Here is a 16338-nt window from a genome sequence, read left to right as displayed (position 1 = left end):
CTGGATGGCCACACCTTGAGCAGCCATGCTCTAAGGAGTTAACATGTTTGCAAGGCCTCAAAAAAAAGTAGCCATATGCAGCTGTTTAATAATGCCTTGCTATGCATAGGTTTGCAAAGTAAAAATCTAGGACTGGGGGCTTAAAATGTTTGCAAACCAGCAAAAAAGCATGCATATGCAGCTGTATATTAATGACTTGCTATGCACAGGTTTCCAAAGTAAAAATCTAGGACGGGGGGGTTAAAATGTTTGCAAACCAGTAAAAAAGCATGCATATGCAGATGTGTAGTAATGCCTTGCTATGCACAGGTTTGCAAAGTAAAAGCATGGTCAGTCTGCTGCTCTCCAAATGCTGAAAAACTACTACTCTACACAGCACGTCATAGGAGGAGTAGTAGTAGTTTGTAGAGCCATAGTTTTCACATTCCTGAATACATGCACTTCATACAAGAAATATGACAGCAGACATATATACATATATAAATTACTCACTGATGATGTGCCGCTTCTTTGAGTCTGCTTTGGAAAATTCCCCATCTAATTCATGGGCGATTTCTTCCCAGGACCTATCCTTCAGGACTCGGTCATGGTAGGAGTCCAATCGCGTATCCCATAGGTTGGGCCGCTCTTCTATCAGGGTAATTAAACGCTCCACGTCATACACTGGCATCTTGCCAACTTTTCAATGCAGTCAGATTCAAAAAAAGATGATCCAGCTCTGCCAAGCCCTTCCCCTTTGGTTTCTGTGGGCAGGATTTAATTTCCAGGAACGGAATCCGCAAAAAACGGATGACATACGGAATGACATCCGAATATCTTCCGTTTTTTGCGGAACCATTGACTTTGCATTGTACCAGGATCCGATTTTTCAGGACAAGAATAGGACATGTTTTATATTTAAACGGACATGCGGAACGGAACAACGGAAACGGACAGCACACATTGTGCTGTCCGATTTTTTCCAGGACCCATTGAAAATGAATGGGTCCAGATCTGGTCCTGATCTGTTCCTGAAAAAACGGAACAGATCAGGAAAGAAAAAACGGACGTGTGAATGGACCCTTATGGTCAGATTTAACAAAAATTGAATTGTTTGGTCACAATGATGTTTCCTTCATTTGGCGTAAAAAAGGAGAAGCCTTCCACCCAAAGAACACCATCCCCACTGTCAAACATGGTGGTGGAAACCTAATGCTTTGTGGGTGTTTTTCAGCCAATGGACCAGGGAACCTAATCACAGTAAACGGCACCATGAAAAAAAAACATGAGGATTCTCAACGACCACATCAGGCAGTCTGCAGAGAAACTTGACCTTGGGCATTAGTGGACATTTCAGCATGACAATGACCCAAAACACACAGCAAAAGTGGTGAAGAAATGGTTAGCAGACAACAACATGAACGTTTTGGAGTGGCCCAGCCAGAGTCCAGACTTGAATCCAATTAAGAATCTGTGGAGGGAGCTAAAGATCAGGGTGATGGCAAGAAGACCTTCCAAACTGAAAGATTTGGAGCTCATTGCTAAAGATCAATGGGCAGAAATACCTGTGGAGACTTGCAAAAAGCTGGTCTGAAATTATAGGAAGCGTTTGATTGCTGTAATAGCCAATAAAGGCTTTTCTATTGATTATTGAGAAGGGTATCAATAATTTTGGACTGGACACTTTTTGCTCAAATGTAAATAAAAGCTAAGAAATGTTTTTTTTTTTCACAATAATGCCTCTTGTACATCGTCTTATTATCTTTTGGGAGACACCTATTTGCTGGTTGAATAAAAGTAACTTTAAGTAAAAATTTGCCATGGGTATGAATAATTATGGGCAGCACTGTAAGTTGCAGATGTATGTACATATCCTTAAAGAGTTTGTACAGAATTATTTATTTTTTACTTTTAACCGTGGGAAAACCCATACGTACCAGCTCCCTGGCTTCCTTTACTGGTCTTCCAATCGGACAAGGTCACGTGTGTTAGTGCAACCAATCACTAGCCTCAATGGGGATGCGTCCCCAAGAAGCACATTGGGGTCACGTGTACTAGGGGACACATCACTGCTGAGGCCAGTCATTGACTGCAGAGGCGCATGTGACCTCATCTGTCCAGAGGTTTACAGATAGGGAGTGGAAAACCAGTAAGGGTAGCTGGAAAAGAGCGGGGGTAAGCAGGTTTTTATTTGTTTTCATCAGTACAGAAGCCAGAACTCCTGTATAGCTACACTTTTAATTACTGTATCATTGGCAATACGGTATATAATCTTTATATACAGTCATTAAAAGGATAAGGTCAGACCAAGTTTTTATTTATTTCTTAACACATACTACTGTATAGCGATATAAATATTTGATCTTCAGTCAAACTAAATGTCAAGACAGAGCTGACGTAAATGAGCAAAAAATAAACATGTTTTGCAATATTTCACAAACATTTCCATATTTTATAGAAAGTGAAATAACCCCCAACAGGTGATTATTGGCTCTACCATCTCCGATACCATTTGGGAGAATTTATGAATGGTACTTGGGGGATTTCTTGTATCCACAGTTCATTTTAAAATCTCTCCCCGATACAGCAAGGTATCCCCAAATCATAACCTTTCCATCACTATGCTTTACCCTTTGGTTTCAGGTTCTCACAGTAAAATGTTTGGTGTGTTTTTTGTACTTTTTTTTTTTTTTTTTTTTTTTTTTTTTTTTTTAGTACTAAAGTACATGCAACTCAAACACTGTTTCACTGTCTATTCAGAACTCATTGCTCTTGAGGTTCTGGTGTTTGACTGCTTTAGATTTGCCTTCTTGTTCTTTTTAAATAAAAGGGGTTTCTGGGACTAGGATACTGATGGGCCATCCTTAGGGTTGAGAAAAGTTAATTGTGATATGCAGCAGCACTTGCAGGTTAGGGTCTTTAGTCTGTATAGGGGGTGGTGCCAGCAGAGATGGGTACCCATGTGGTCCCCCAGACATCCAAGAAGCAGAAATGAACCGCAGCACTCCCAGGTCTTCAAGAAGTAGATAGTTTATTCACCAAAATGTGAATAAACTATCTACTTCTTGAAGACCTGGGAGCGCTGCGGTTCCATCCTTAGGGCAGGCCATTAATTTTAGATTAGTGGGGGTCTGACTCCTGGCAACCAGGTGATAACAGAAGGGACCATGGTGGTTGCTGGAACTCCAGGCACCCCAACGTTCAGCTGGGAATGAGCTGTGGCGCTCGCTGGGTTTGACTTTGAGCCCACCAATGATCAGGTGACTGAAAGTGCCATGAGAAACTGAGCACCACGTCCCCTTTATAGTTTACTAGGCACAGAGCTGTACATTTTATAATGACTGTGCCTGGTACTGCAGCTTAATCCCATTTTAGTGAATGGGACTGAGCTGCGATAAACAATGACGAGTGCCACAACCCCACTGATATGACACATTGGTCCTGTCGTACATTTTCATCACAGTCTCCATTACAAGCCTCTAAAAGCCATAACCAGTCTTTCTCTGCAACTGCCATATCCTCTCCACTGTGATTGACAGGGCCAGGCATGATGACATTTTCACTGAGGGCCCTGTCAAAGCAAAGAACTGAGCCTCTAGGTGTAACAACAACACTCCCGTTGCCCCTAGAGGGTCTTTTGCATATATTAAAACTTCAGTTTTCTCAGCAATGCGGGCATATATGAACATGGGGCCAGCACAGATCCCTTCAGCTGCCAAGTGCACATGTAACAGTCAGCCAGTGTCATAGATACAAATCTGCTGACAGATACCTTGTAAAGGGGTTGTCTGCTTTTTTTATATTGATGACCTATCCTTAGGATAGGTCATCAATATTAGAGATGCGGGTGCTGACTCTTGGTGCCTCTATCGAACAACTGTTTCTGCGGCACTTGTACGAGTGCTGCCTTCTCTTCACTGTTTACCTGGGTACTGCTGCAACTGCAGCGGTGAGCAGGTGTAATTACAACTATGTCGTCCCATTCACTTTAATGGAACGGCTCCTTCCTATCCAAGTGAATAAGACATAGGTGTACCATTGAAGTGAATGGGTATGGAGCAATTGTAATTACACCTGCTCACCACTGCAGTTGTGACGGCGAGCAGGTAAAAAGTGAACAGGAGGCGGTGCTCTTACGAGCGCTGCTTTCCCTTCAAACAGCTGATTGGCAGGGGTGCCCTGAGTCAGCACTCCCCCTCCCACCGCTGATCTAATAATGATGATCTAGCCTGAGGATAGATCATAAATATATTTTAAAAAAAGCAGACAAATACACTGAACAACAGAACCATATCGTTTTTTTTTTAGGATAAACAATATAAAGTACCATGCTAACCTACTCGACATAAACATAAGCCAAAAGGGCACATAAAATGACATGCACAACAGAGTTAAGTAGTTGGCTACAGTGTGTTTCTATTCAACTATATTTCTATTAAACAATTTCTTATAAATTCTGGTGAATATTCTGCAAAAAGAACACCTAAAAAAAAATGAATGCAACTTCTCATCTCCCACCTACATGTGTTGTCCACAAATCCATTAAGCATAATAAAAACTGAAAGTAGAAAATTAAAGTGCAGCACTAAGGCCTCAAAAACAGCTTGAATTCCCTAACCTTTAGAACGATGTGCTCACCAGGTGGTCAGCGCCGTTACCTGTTTATGATGAGGTCACGTCTGAGTGAAGTGCCCCCACCCACACATCCCAGTATCAGCACTTCGCCTACTTGTCTGTGTCATTGCTGGGATTTCCCCAGGCCTAAAATAATAAGAATAACAACTCTGCTACTTGCTCCATTTCTTTGTTCCAGTAAATCATAACCGATAGCCGATCCACTAAGCAGAAAGAGAAGATGTATAATGGAGAGAAAGTATAGCAAACCCTACATGTGCCTCTTCCTCCCTTCTCTATAGTACACAAGGAAACAACACAGCTGTGGCTAGGAAGTGGTATGTATTAGCAGCAAAACATTGATTCACCGTCTGTCACAGAAAATTAGAATAAATGGTTTACATTAATGAGTTACGGGACATTATACCATAGCACGTTTTCAGTAAATCATTGTCACAGGTTGTCCAATGTAATTTCTACATGTATGGCCCAGAACTACCGTTTTTTAGAATATGATTACTAATATAAAAAAAATAGAATAAAATGAATGTACCAAATTACCGTACATTTTTAGAAATATATATATATGTTTTTGACAGTAATCAGACCTTTTGCTATGTAACGTGTAGATAGAAACTTATTACCGTTTATACATTTTTGGCATCAAACATTACAATGTTCTATGGGCTCATGCCCATGACCATTGTTTTGGGTACTGATATACATTTCAAAGGGGCCATGCAGTCATAACCTTTTTTAACAGGTCAGGCTGGCCGTTTCATTTAAAATAGTGCATAGTTTTAGCCATTTTTCCAGATCAGACTAGCCCACTGAAGTCTACGGGACTGCAAATGGATGGCTTACGTTCTCAATACAATTTTGAAAGGGTATTCCAGTTTTTATTTTGTTTACTTATTTGTTTATATAATAGGAAATCGTACGATTTTCTAACATACATTAATTTAAAATTCTGGATACATACTGCTCTTATATAATGAAGTTGACCCCTATATGCAGTAGAATTGTATAGCCCATGTATTAGTCCTGTGTAATGTATGCATGGCCTAACTAAAAAATGGCATCAGGTACGCGACACCAACATATCATGAGGTCAGCACACAGGATACACCCATGTGATAACTGAATAGGACTAGCATTTTAATAATTATTATTTTGGATATCACAGTAACCACATCACTGTGTGTATTGAGATGGCTACCTGTCTCTAGATAAGGCTACTTTCACACTAGCGTTTTTGCTGGATCTGGCAGGGCTCAGCAAAAGCGTTTCTGGTACTGATAATACAACTATCTGCTTCCGTTATGAACGGATACGGTTGTATCATCTTTAACATACCCAAGACAGATCAGTCATGAACTTCATTGAAAGTCGGACGGATCAGTTTTCTATTGTGTCTGAGAAAACGGATCCGTCCCCATTGACTTGCACTGTGGGTCATGAAAGATACGTTTTGCTCAGCATGCTGCGGTTTGCGCTCCGGTAGAAGAACGGAACGGAATGCATTTTGGAGCATTCCGTTCTGTTCAGTTACATTTTGTCCCCATTGACTATTATGGATCTCAATACCGGAAAATATTAACGTGAGTGTGAATGTAGCCTAACGTAAAATGGCTGCCAGTCTCTAGGTGATATTTTATAAGTTTAGTGTAAAAAAACAAAAACTAAATATCTGTATATACTGTATATGTTCTGCTCCTCAATACACTACTATTCACCTGTTAGATACCTGGGCAGTTAACTGAAAACCAGGTCACATGATACTTGTGAGGGTCTCATGATGGGTCACATGAGTGGCACCATGTTTAGTCTTATCCAGCTCGACTATGGATGCTTTTTACAGGACTAAAACGGGCCGTACCATTTTTTCTTTAGGAAAAGGCTACTAATAGGATTTTATAAAATTCTGTATCCAAATTTTTAAATCGATGCATATTAGAACATTGTTCAACATCCTATTCTCTAAATAAATAAATGTAATACCTCTTTAACTGATCAGTTTCTTAGTAACACCAAAAGTGAAACTAGAAAGAGGGCTTCAAAGCAGAACTGTGACTCACAGGAGACACTTCTGGGGACCCTCTTTCAACACCATAAGACAGTTACAGGTACATATGGGTTTACAATACTTGATGCCATATTTTAGTATAATTTATGAAAGCTCATACCAAGTACAGTAGCTGAAACAAAGTGATTCACTGCTTTACATGTATGAGAGTGTATACAGCTCTATGGCTCCTGTATCTATCCTACGTTTCTCTCAAATGGGGCAGCATACGAATGCTTTAAAAGAGTTTTCCTGGATTTTGATACCGATGACCTCTTGGGGGTCAGACACCCAGATCCCTCGTTGATCAACTGTGAAGGCACCGACGCTCCTGTGAGTACTGCGGCCTCCAACGTGCTTACCAAGCGCAGCGTCGTACATTGTATAGTGGCTGTGCTTGGTATTGCGCTCAGCCCCATTGAAGTGAATAGGGCTGAGCGCAATGTTTTGCCTATTTTCAGGCGAAAAAGTACATTTACCAGAACAGTCCTCATGATGTCCATTTGTCGTACTTAGTGTAAAAACTCCCATGCGGGTATTAAAGTACTATTTTTATGGCAGCTGAACATTGATAAATGACCTCCAACCTCTTTATTGAGCTCTAATTATGTAGCCGATATGAAAGACAGATAAAGTATTAGGGGACAGCCACATGCAGCACAGCTGTGCAGTGGCTGAAAGGAAAGCCGCAGTGGGGCACTTTTACAAAGACTGGTGTTTTCATGTTAGTAAATTTGCGGCCCTGGCCTGGTGCCAACATGCCTCCTCTCCGCGCAAATGTTGAACATTTTTTGACACCAGTTGTGCGAATTAATATTGTCACACAGCTGTCACAGGGGGACTTGCGTCCATTTTTACAACTAAAATACCCTGAAGACCTATTTCCTGGAGTAAAAGAAGGTAAATGTGTTGGGCCAGATGCCCCAACTCAGCCCGGCCCCCGCCAAAAACTAACGTAGTGTCTGTAGTACATTACCCCCAATGTGTTTTTAGTGCATGCTTAAAATTGTGGCTGTTGGGAGTTCCAGAGAACTGGTGCAGCACGAAAAATATTTTAGAAAACAGTAGTCGAAGTTTCAGAGCATAGACGGCCATTGTTGCATGGATAAGTAATGGTTCTTGCATAATGCTTCATTTCTCTGTTCCTTCATTTTTGCAGAATCAGATCACAACAGATGCCAAGTCAAAAGTGGACATCCCCTTTAAGTAGGTATAATTAGGCCAGATACAGTGCATGTTAGGCTACTTTCACACCAGCGTTTAGGTGCGGATCCGTCTGGTATCTGCACAGACGGATCCGCACCTATAATTCAAACGCTTAGATCCGTTCAGAACGGATCAGTTTGCATTACCATGATAGTGCAAACGGATCTGTTTTGACTTTACATTGAAAGTCAATGGGGGACGGATCCGTTTGAAAATTGAGCCATACTGTGTCAACTTCAAACGGATCCGTCCCCATTGACTTACATTGTAAGTCTGGACGGATCCGTTTGCCTCCGCATGGCTGAGCGGAGCGGAGGACAAACGGTGCCAGAGTGATGCATTCTGAGTGGATCCGCATCCACTCAGAATGCATTAGGGCTGGACGGATCCGTTCGGGGCAGCTTGTGAGAGCCTTCAAACTGAACTCACAAGCGGAGCCCCGAACGCAAGTGTGAAAGTAGCCTTAATGGCATGGAAGAGGTTAAACTTCTTATCAAAGTTGAAAACGTGCTCTATCGATTCTTTATTTTTCACACCTTACCGGCAAGGACCTCTTTTACAATAAATGGAGGAATAGGAAAAGGTGCGCATTGTGATAATGTTTTGGAAAGTAAGTGACTTTACCTATCTGCTCCTCACGTCAAAAGGTACCTACTTTAATTATATCACCCTTTGATTCTAATTTTAGCGCAAACACCAAGAGGCAATTCGTAAAGCTTCTGCTAAAAAACAGGAAATGTGGTTAAATATGTGGGCACGTTCCAAAAATGTTTTCAAAATTGAGCATTAAATATGAATGAAACTTCTCAGAGTATGCTTGTGCTTTCTGATCATTGGTGTAAGAGGGTGTCTGAACAATTCTCAAGCAACCTGAACATAAAGTAGGTAGTGCAAACATGCAGTTTATGGCAGCCATTCAGATCACAGCACATGAAAAATTAGACCATATATCGGATTGAGCATTATTGACTTTTGACTTGTCACTTTCAGCCAATCTCTAATTTATATGAGCAGAGCTTCATGCTTTAGTGCAGTTTTAAAAACCCCATTAACATGTAGCATAATTTTTCAGATGCAGAATTGAGAACATGGTAGGGAATTGTACGTTACAAATTTGTGTTTTGTTCAGTGGATTTTAACCTTTGCAATGCAAAGAGTGAGATCTGAAAAAATCCACATGTAACACTTGGGGAGCTTGCCGTGGATTAACAGCAAAATCTGCTGCAGGTCTTCACCAACCTGTGATCAGTACAACCCAAAAATGCAGTGTATTTACTTAACGCTCAAAATTTTATATCGATATATAAACTGGAAACTAGTGCTTATAGTGGAAAGATAGTAAGAGCACTAGATACAGGACACCTTATATTCTGGATAACAGGGCCTGAAGAATTCTCAGCAGAACTAAGTCATGCTGTCAAGCTGCACAGGAACTTGAGGTTCACTTTAGCTAACCAGAATATTTTTTTTAAGCTTAAATTTATTTTATTCTAGAGAAGTGCAACTTTTGTGGGACAAAACAGTCACACTTTAGACTAATATGTTTTTGGATGTACGAGTCTGGCCATACATGCCTGTCCACCTGCCAGCTACCCCTCCTGACCCCCCACCCTCCACATACCCACCAGTTCAACTCAGCTGAGAGTACATACTGTAAGACTGGAAAGGTGGCAGATAGTGTATATATTTCACCTAGGTTTCTTGTCTATACACGATGAGGGGCTCCATGAAGTAGGAGAGCACATTTTTAGTTTTTCTCCTTGTTTAAAAGAGTGTTCTGGGTTGTACCAAGCCAATGGTCCTAGTCCAGTTCCTATGTTCCTTTCCAATGGTTTCAATGACAAATGCAGTAGTACTGAGGCCTACTTAAAAACCCAAGCTACACTAGGAAAGCTCTCTCTGGATGGAGCATAGAGGTTGCTTACAAACTGAAGGTACTGTGCTTTTGTGTTATTTGCCACCTGTAGACTTGTTGCCTATATAGAGAACCTGAACTTTGGACATCTGAATTTTGTCTGTGTTTCTATAAACCTGGGATCCCAGCCAATCGGCTGTTTGAGAAGGCAGAGATGGTCCTGTGAGCGCCGCAGCCTTCTCTCAGCCTTTCCTAGGCCCGTGACGACACGTTTATCGTTCATGAGGCCTAGGAGCACCTCAGCCCCATTCAAGTGAACGGGGCTGACCTGTGCTTGGGGAGTTGTGAGAAGGCAGTGGCACTCACAGGAGCGCCGGTGCCTTCTCTGGATAGGTCATCAATATCTGATCGGTGGGGATATGATACCCGGGACCCATCAGATACTGATGACCTATCCAGAGGATAGATCATCGGTAAAAAAATAAAATAAAATCTCAGAAAACACTTAAACCATGAACCCCACTTTTTAAAAAATATCGGATCGAACATATCGGGGTCTAGTGACCATTCTCCCTCTTTTAAATTCTCCCTGCTGAGATAGTCCGCTACTATGTTTTTCTTGCCTTTGAGATGGACGTCCGTTAAAAAATGTAGGTTCTTTTCTGCCCAGCAAAATATCTTCCCTGACAGATTTCGCAGAGCTCTGCTTTTTGTCCCTCCTTGCCGGTTTAAATAGCCCATTGCGGTGGAGTTGTCGGACAGAATTTTTACATAATGGGAATTTACGGTTGACTGGAAAGAGAGCAGTGTTTTGAAGACTGCCATCAACTCTCTTAGATTTGAGGATGCTTCTGCCATGTTTTGACTCCAAACACGTTGTATTACCTGATCTTTGGTGTTGCCTCCCCATCCACGACTGCTAGCGTCGGTAGAGATAACCACCTGATTGGTGTGTCTCCAAAATACTCCTGACTGAAGATTTTTTCTTATTCTCCACCACAGTAGAGACTGCTTTACCTTTAAAGGAACTTTTATCCTCTTGTCTAGCGTATTCTGATTCCCATCCCAGTTCTTCAGGAGATTTACTGTTGATCTGATTGTCTCCATCTTGAACTTTTTGTAGGCTATGCTCTTGTTCAACCTTTTCAGGTTTATTATTACCCTGTAAGAGCTGAAAACCTTTCCTCCTAAGGATTGCCATCTTCCAGAGCGGTCTTTTCCCGTCTGATCTGATCCGGTCCTTTTTTGGCTCCGAAAGGACCGTCTCTGTTGGAAAAAATTTTTGTCTGAAGGAAAGACTTTTTTCCTGTCTGATGCCTTCTCTAAAATGTCGTCTAAGGCTGAACCAAACAACTTATCCTCCTCACACGGAATGGAGCATAGACGACTCTTTGAGCTACAGTAGAATCCCCAGACCAGGATCTGAGCCATACAGCTCTACGTGTGGCATTCGATAAGGCAGCAGACCTAGCCGAGAGCCTTACTAGATCCGCCGAGGCATCTGACCAAAAATTTGAGGCCTGCTTCGAAAACAGGGATAGAGGCTAGGCTCTCCTCTCTAGGGGTACTTGCCGCTAGGTGTTCCTCCAGATGGGTTAAACAGACCGATAATGATCTGGAGGTGCAGGTTGCCACTATACCAGGCCTCAGCATAGCCGTGTTTGTCTCCCATGCCCGCTTGAGAAGACCCTCACATTTCTTATCCATCGGATCTTTTAAGAGGCCCATATCCTTAAAAGGTAAGGAAGTCTTTTTTGATATGCGGGCAACTGGAGCATCGATCTTGGAAACATTATCCCATGAGAATGAGTCTGATTCTGCAAAGGGGTATTTTCTTTTAATGGCATTTGGAATTGTATTTCGCCTTTCTGGATCCTTCCATTCTTTAGCGATCAACATTTTAATGTTATTATGGACAGGAAAGACTTTCCTTCTCTTTTCACCCAATCCTTGAAACATTTTATCCTGAACTGATTGGGATTCCTTTACGTCCTCAATCTTCATAGTAGCTCTTATTGTTTTTAACAATTTTTCTGTATCTTCAGGAATACAGAAAGGCTTCCCCGATTCGTCCTTAGAAGATTCGGACTGTGAGAATATTTCACCCTCATCCGAGTCTGGATCACATGGGAATTCAGATATCTGTGATCTCTGTGAGGTTGATGGTTGGGGGGAATCTGGTGGTAATCTTGCGTCTATCACCACGTTTACTTCTTTCTTGATCATATCTCTTATGGATTTTAGTAAGGATGGGGACTCAGCAGTCACTACTTTGTCTGTACACCTGGGACAAAGTGCTTTTTTAGACTTAGGCGGCAGGGATTTTTTGCACATTGCAAATTTTTTTCATGCCGAATCTCCGTTAGAGGTCTTTACGGTGCTGGCCTCCCTGCCCTATAAAGTAAGATACATTTTTGGGGGACAAATTAGCAACTAAGAATTTTAAATAAAGGCCAGCACTAACACAAGTGGGGGAAAAACAATAGAACTCTGCTCCTCTTCACCCAATAGAGATTTCCTGAGAGGAGGAGGCTTTACTGGGCTCTGGGCAGTAGAAGGATCCACAGCTTCCAAGGGAGCGGACATGTTGTACATGCAGGACGCAGTCTTCTGCGATCCATGCTCCCGACATTCCCCTGCTGGCGGAAGTGATGCGCAGAGACCTGGCAAAGTGAAACTCTTGCCCAGATGTTCCGAACTGTTAGGCGCATGCGATCCTTCGCTTCCCACAGGTTCCGTAACGGGGAAAGCGGATGCCCGGGCTGCCTTCAACGGGACAGAGGCGCCAGGCTCTCTTCAATCCCGGTCACCTGCACAGACCCTCCTGAATGGGGCAACTGACAGGCCGTGCGAGACTTTAATGGACTCCCGGCTCTGCAGGAGCGGCTTCCAAGCGATCCCAAGGACAGAAAACAACAACTGAAGCCGGTAAAGGGAGGGGCCTTTTAAACTTGAGCTTCTACATTGTTTCCTGTCCTGGGGAGGTGGGGACACCCTCCTGGGATTGCCGTTGTGGAGGCGCCGGGGAAAAGAATGTATTTTTTTCAAGGTTTTTATTTTTTTTTCAGTATTAAAACGCAAGAAAAACTCTAAAAAGAGTGATATCGTTGTCATCGTACTGACCTGGAGAATGAAGATAGCAGGTAAATTTTACTGCATTGCATAGGGAACGTCGTTAAAGGGAGTCTGTCACTACAATTTGACATTATAGACTGCTTACACAGCGCTGTGGCATAACTATAGATGTGTCAAATGGTACGTTTGTTGTTTTGTTCTGAAGTTCAACAGAAGCAAAAACGCTGTTTTATTCATATGCAAATGAGGGCTCGCAAGTGCCCAGGGGTGGCGTTTGGGCTGTAAGTGCCCAGGCCACTCTGCCATCTTCTCACATAACCCCTCCCCAGCCTGTTGCTTGGCCCGCCCTGTAAGCCTCTTGCATGATCGAGCATAATGGCCGAAATCCCAAGAGTGCGCAGTTCACCGCCGGCCTGGGCATGGGCACTGTGATGACCATTTTGCCTCTGGTGAACTGCAGAACAAAACAACAAAGGTATGATTTGACTCATCTATAGTTATGCTACAACGCTATGTAAGCAGTCTATAATGTCAAATTGTGGTGACAGACTCCCTTAAAAACAAAAAAAACACAACATAAAATTGTGACATAATTGCGTTTTTTTTTTACAGTTTCACCTCATTTGGAATTATTTTCTAGTTCCCCACTACATCATATGCAATATTAATTAGTGCCATTAGAAGGTACAACTTGTCCCTCAAAAAATAAGCCCTCATAAGGCTATGTGAACAGAAAAATAAAAAAGTTATGGCTCTGGGAAGGCGGGGAGTGCAAGGCTGGTCCAGCGGGTGAATAGCCTGCCGTATCCGTGCTGTCGCTAGTGCACGCGTGCTGCCGGAAGTCCGCTCCAGCCCCATTCAATATAATGGGGGCGGGCCAGAGGTCCGGCCGCAGCATGGCAAACATGCCAAGAGGTGGCCAGAATAAAACTATAACATTACAATGAATAGGGCTGAAGTGGACTTCCAGCGGCACACATGCACTAGCGGCAGCACGGATCCTGCAGTCTGTTCACCCGCCAGAACAGCTTGCCGGAGAAAGCTGCCGCTAATCTGAAAGTAGCCTTAAACAGTTTGTAATCCAGTTGCTTCTTCCCCTACATCTATGCTCTCTGATCAGAGCAGCCATCACATGCCGCACACTGGCACGGCACTGCTGCAGTGTGTAAACCAATAGCAGCAGGGGGACTGTGCCAATAGAACAGAGAACGCTGCTGGAGAAAGGGGTGAGCATAACATAATTTTTTTATTTTAAACAAATGGTGGTATGTTTGAGGTATTTAATTAACACTTCAGAACACCTACGGTAGGACAGGCACATATGGTACACGAGGGAAACTGCTACAAACTGGTTGCACAGACATACGGTAGTTAAAGGGAACCTGTCGATAGGTTCATGCTTCCCTAAATGCAGGCAGCATAAAATACCAACATGCTACTTGGTTACACCGAACTATGTATTAGGCCTCTTTCACATGAGCGAGTTTTCCCCGCAGGTGCAATGCGTGACGTGAATGCATAGCACCCGCACTGAATCCGGACCCATTAATTTCAATGTGTCTGTGTACCGTTTTTTTCACGCATCAGTTCAGCGTTTTTTACGCAGCCCTGGCTCCATAGAAGTGAATGGGGCTTAAGTGAAAAACGCATTGCATCTGTAAGTAAGTGCGGATGCAATGCGTTTTTCACTGATGGTTGCTAAGAGATGTTGTTTGTAAACCTTCAGTTTTTTTGTCATGCACAAGAAAAACGCATTGCATCCGTGCGGAAAAAACTGAACAACTGAACGCAATCGCAGACAAAAGTGACTGAACTTGCTTGCAAAATGGTGCGAGTTTCACTGATCGCACCCTGAACGCATCCGGAGCCAATCCGTCATGCTCGTGTGAAAGAGGCCTTACTCTGAAGTGCTGCAGTGTTTCAAAGAAACACAGGCCCTGATTTATTAAGACTGATGTGTGCTATATCGGTCTTGATGGGCCCTGTGCTGCTAGAGGAGACATTTAATTCATGACAAAGAGCAGGCCTAGTCCTTAACTAAATGCCTCCTCTGGCAGTGCCTTTACCAGACTGAAATTTACTCCAGCTAGTAGTTGGTGTAGATTTGTCATCATTTACACCAGTTCTGATGATAAATGTGTAAAGTGTGAAGATGGGAGTCTCTGATCATTTGAAGTTCATTGGGTCCAATAAAATTATCCTGACATATGTACAAATTTAAGACTTGTTTGACATGTTTGTATGAGAACTTTTCCATTTTTGTTGGAATAAACAATATAACTTGTCAGAAATGTTTGTGAAAGACTTTGTCCATGTTATCTGATAGACAAGAAGACATGTCTGAAATATGTGTAACAAGGTATTGTCCCACTTATTTGATAGAATCCTTATGACCTTAAAATTATCAAATAGACTTGTTTGAAATGTTTGAGTAAGGCCGAATGCCCACGGCCGTTTTTCATGGCCGTGAGCGGTCCGTGGAACCGCGGCCTGGATTCCATTAAAGTTAAACTCATGGAAATATAATTTGCACTAGTAGTAAACTAGTTCTAGAGAAAATAGGGCACCACGTAAAAAGAAAGTAGGGCAACCCCACCCATCATTTGCATATACATTTTCTTGTCTTTATTTTTCTAAAAGATGCAAATCTGTTTAGCCATGTCTAGTAACGCAATGTAAGGCCTGAATAGTGACTCTACATAGTAGCTAAATACTACTATAGAGGGCCCACATAATTGTGATATTAAAGGGGTTTTCCGGGATACGTCATCAGTAACTGATTGGTGGGGGTCTGACACCAACACTTGCAGTAGTGCCACGGTTTTCTCACAATGTTCATCGGTCACATGGCCTGAATGGGCTAAGCTGCGATACCAAGCACAGCCACGGTACAATGGGATAAGGCTGTGGCGCTACCGACAGCGTGTCTTCTCAAACAGCTGATTGGCAGGGGTCTTGGGTGTCGAACCCAACCTGCCAGATACAAAGATAGACTTTATCAGGCTGGATTCACACGTTCGTATTAAAAATAGTCTGTGTTGTGGCAGTAACAAACAGATGATTTTTAATACGCAGTGAGGACTGTAGAGATCATGGCAACCTCAAGAGACAATTATATCTAATGATCTCCATATTCTATGAGACATGAACTAGAATAAAGCATGGCTTGTCTGTGTACAGTCCGTTGCACACATGTCCACCTGAATCAGACCTATAGTACAAAAAATAAAAAATAAAGATAAAAACAACGACACTCAATGGCCAACAGTAGTAAGCTGGTCAATCAATTTATGGAAAATCCTTGATAAGAGTATCTATGACTAGAAGAGGAATGCACCCTAATCCATTAGTGAAACTCTAGCCTATGGATCGGTATAATAACATTGACGGAAACACCACACATATATTTTAAATCTCTCAAGAGAATTCTATAAAGTATATTTATATGTATATACTATTAATAAATTGAGAAAATCCTTATAGAGAAAAATATAGCCAAGTGTATATAACAATAACTCCTACTGATGTGACATCTAACTGCAGA

The 16338-nt window shown here is 42.3% G+C and overlaps 1 protein-coding gene across 2 annotated transcripts in view; it reads right to left on the bottom strand.

Annotated features, from left to right (window-relative positions):
* Window positions 1-16338, bottom strand: part of EXOC2 (exocyst complex component 2) — a 188672-nt gene that overhangs the window by 16429 nt on the left and 155905 nt on the right. The window lies entirely within an intron of this gene.

This window comes from Bufo gargarizans, chromosome 5, assembly GCF_014858855.1.
Source record: "Bufo gargarizans isolate SCDJY-AF-19 chromosome 5, ASM1485885v1, whole genome shotgun sequence".
NCBI lineage: Eukaryota > Metazoa > Chordata > Amphibia > Anura > Bufonidae > Bufo > Bufo gargarizans.
Note: the sequence above shows the minus strand (reverse complement) of the source record. Positions and strands in the feature narration are given on the sequence as shown.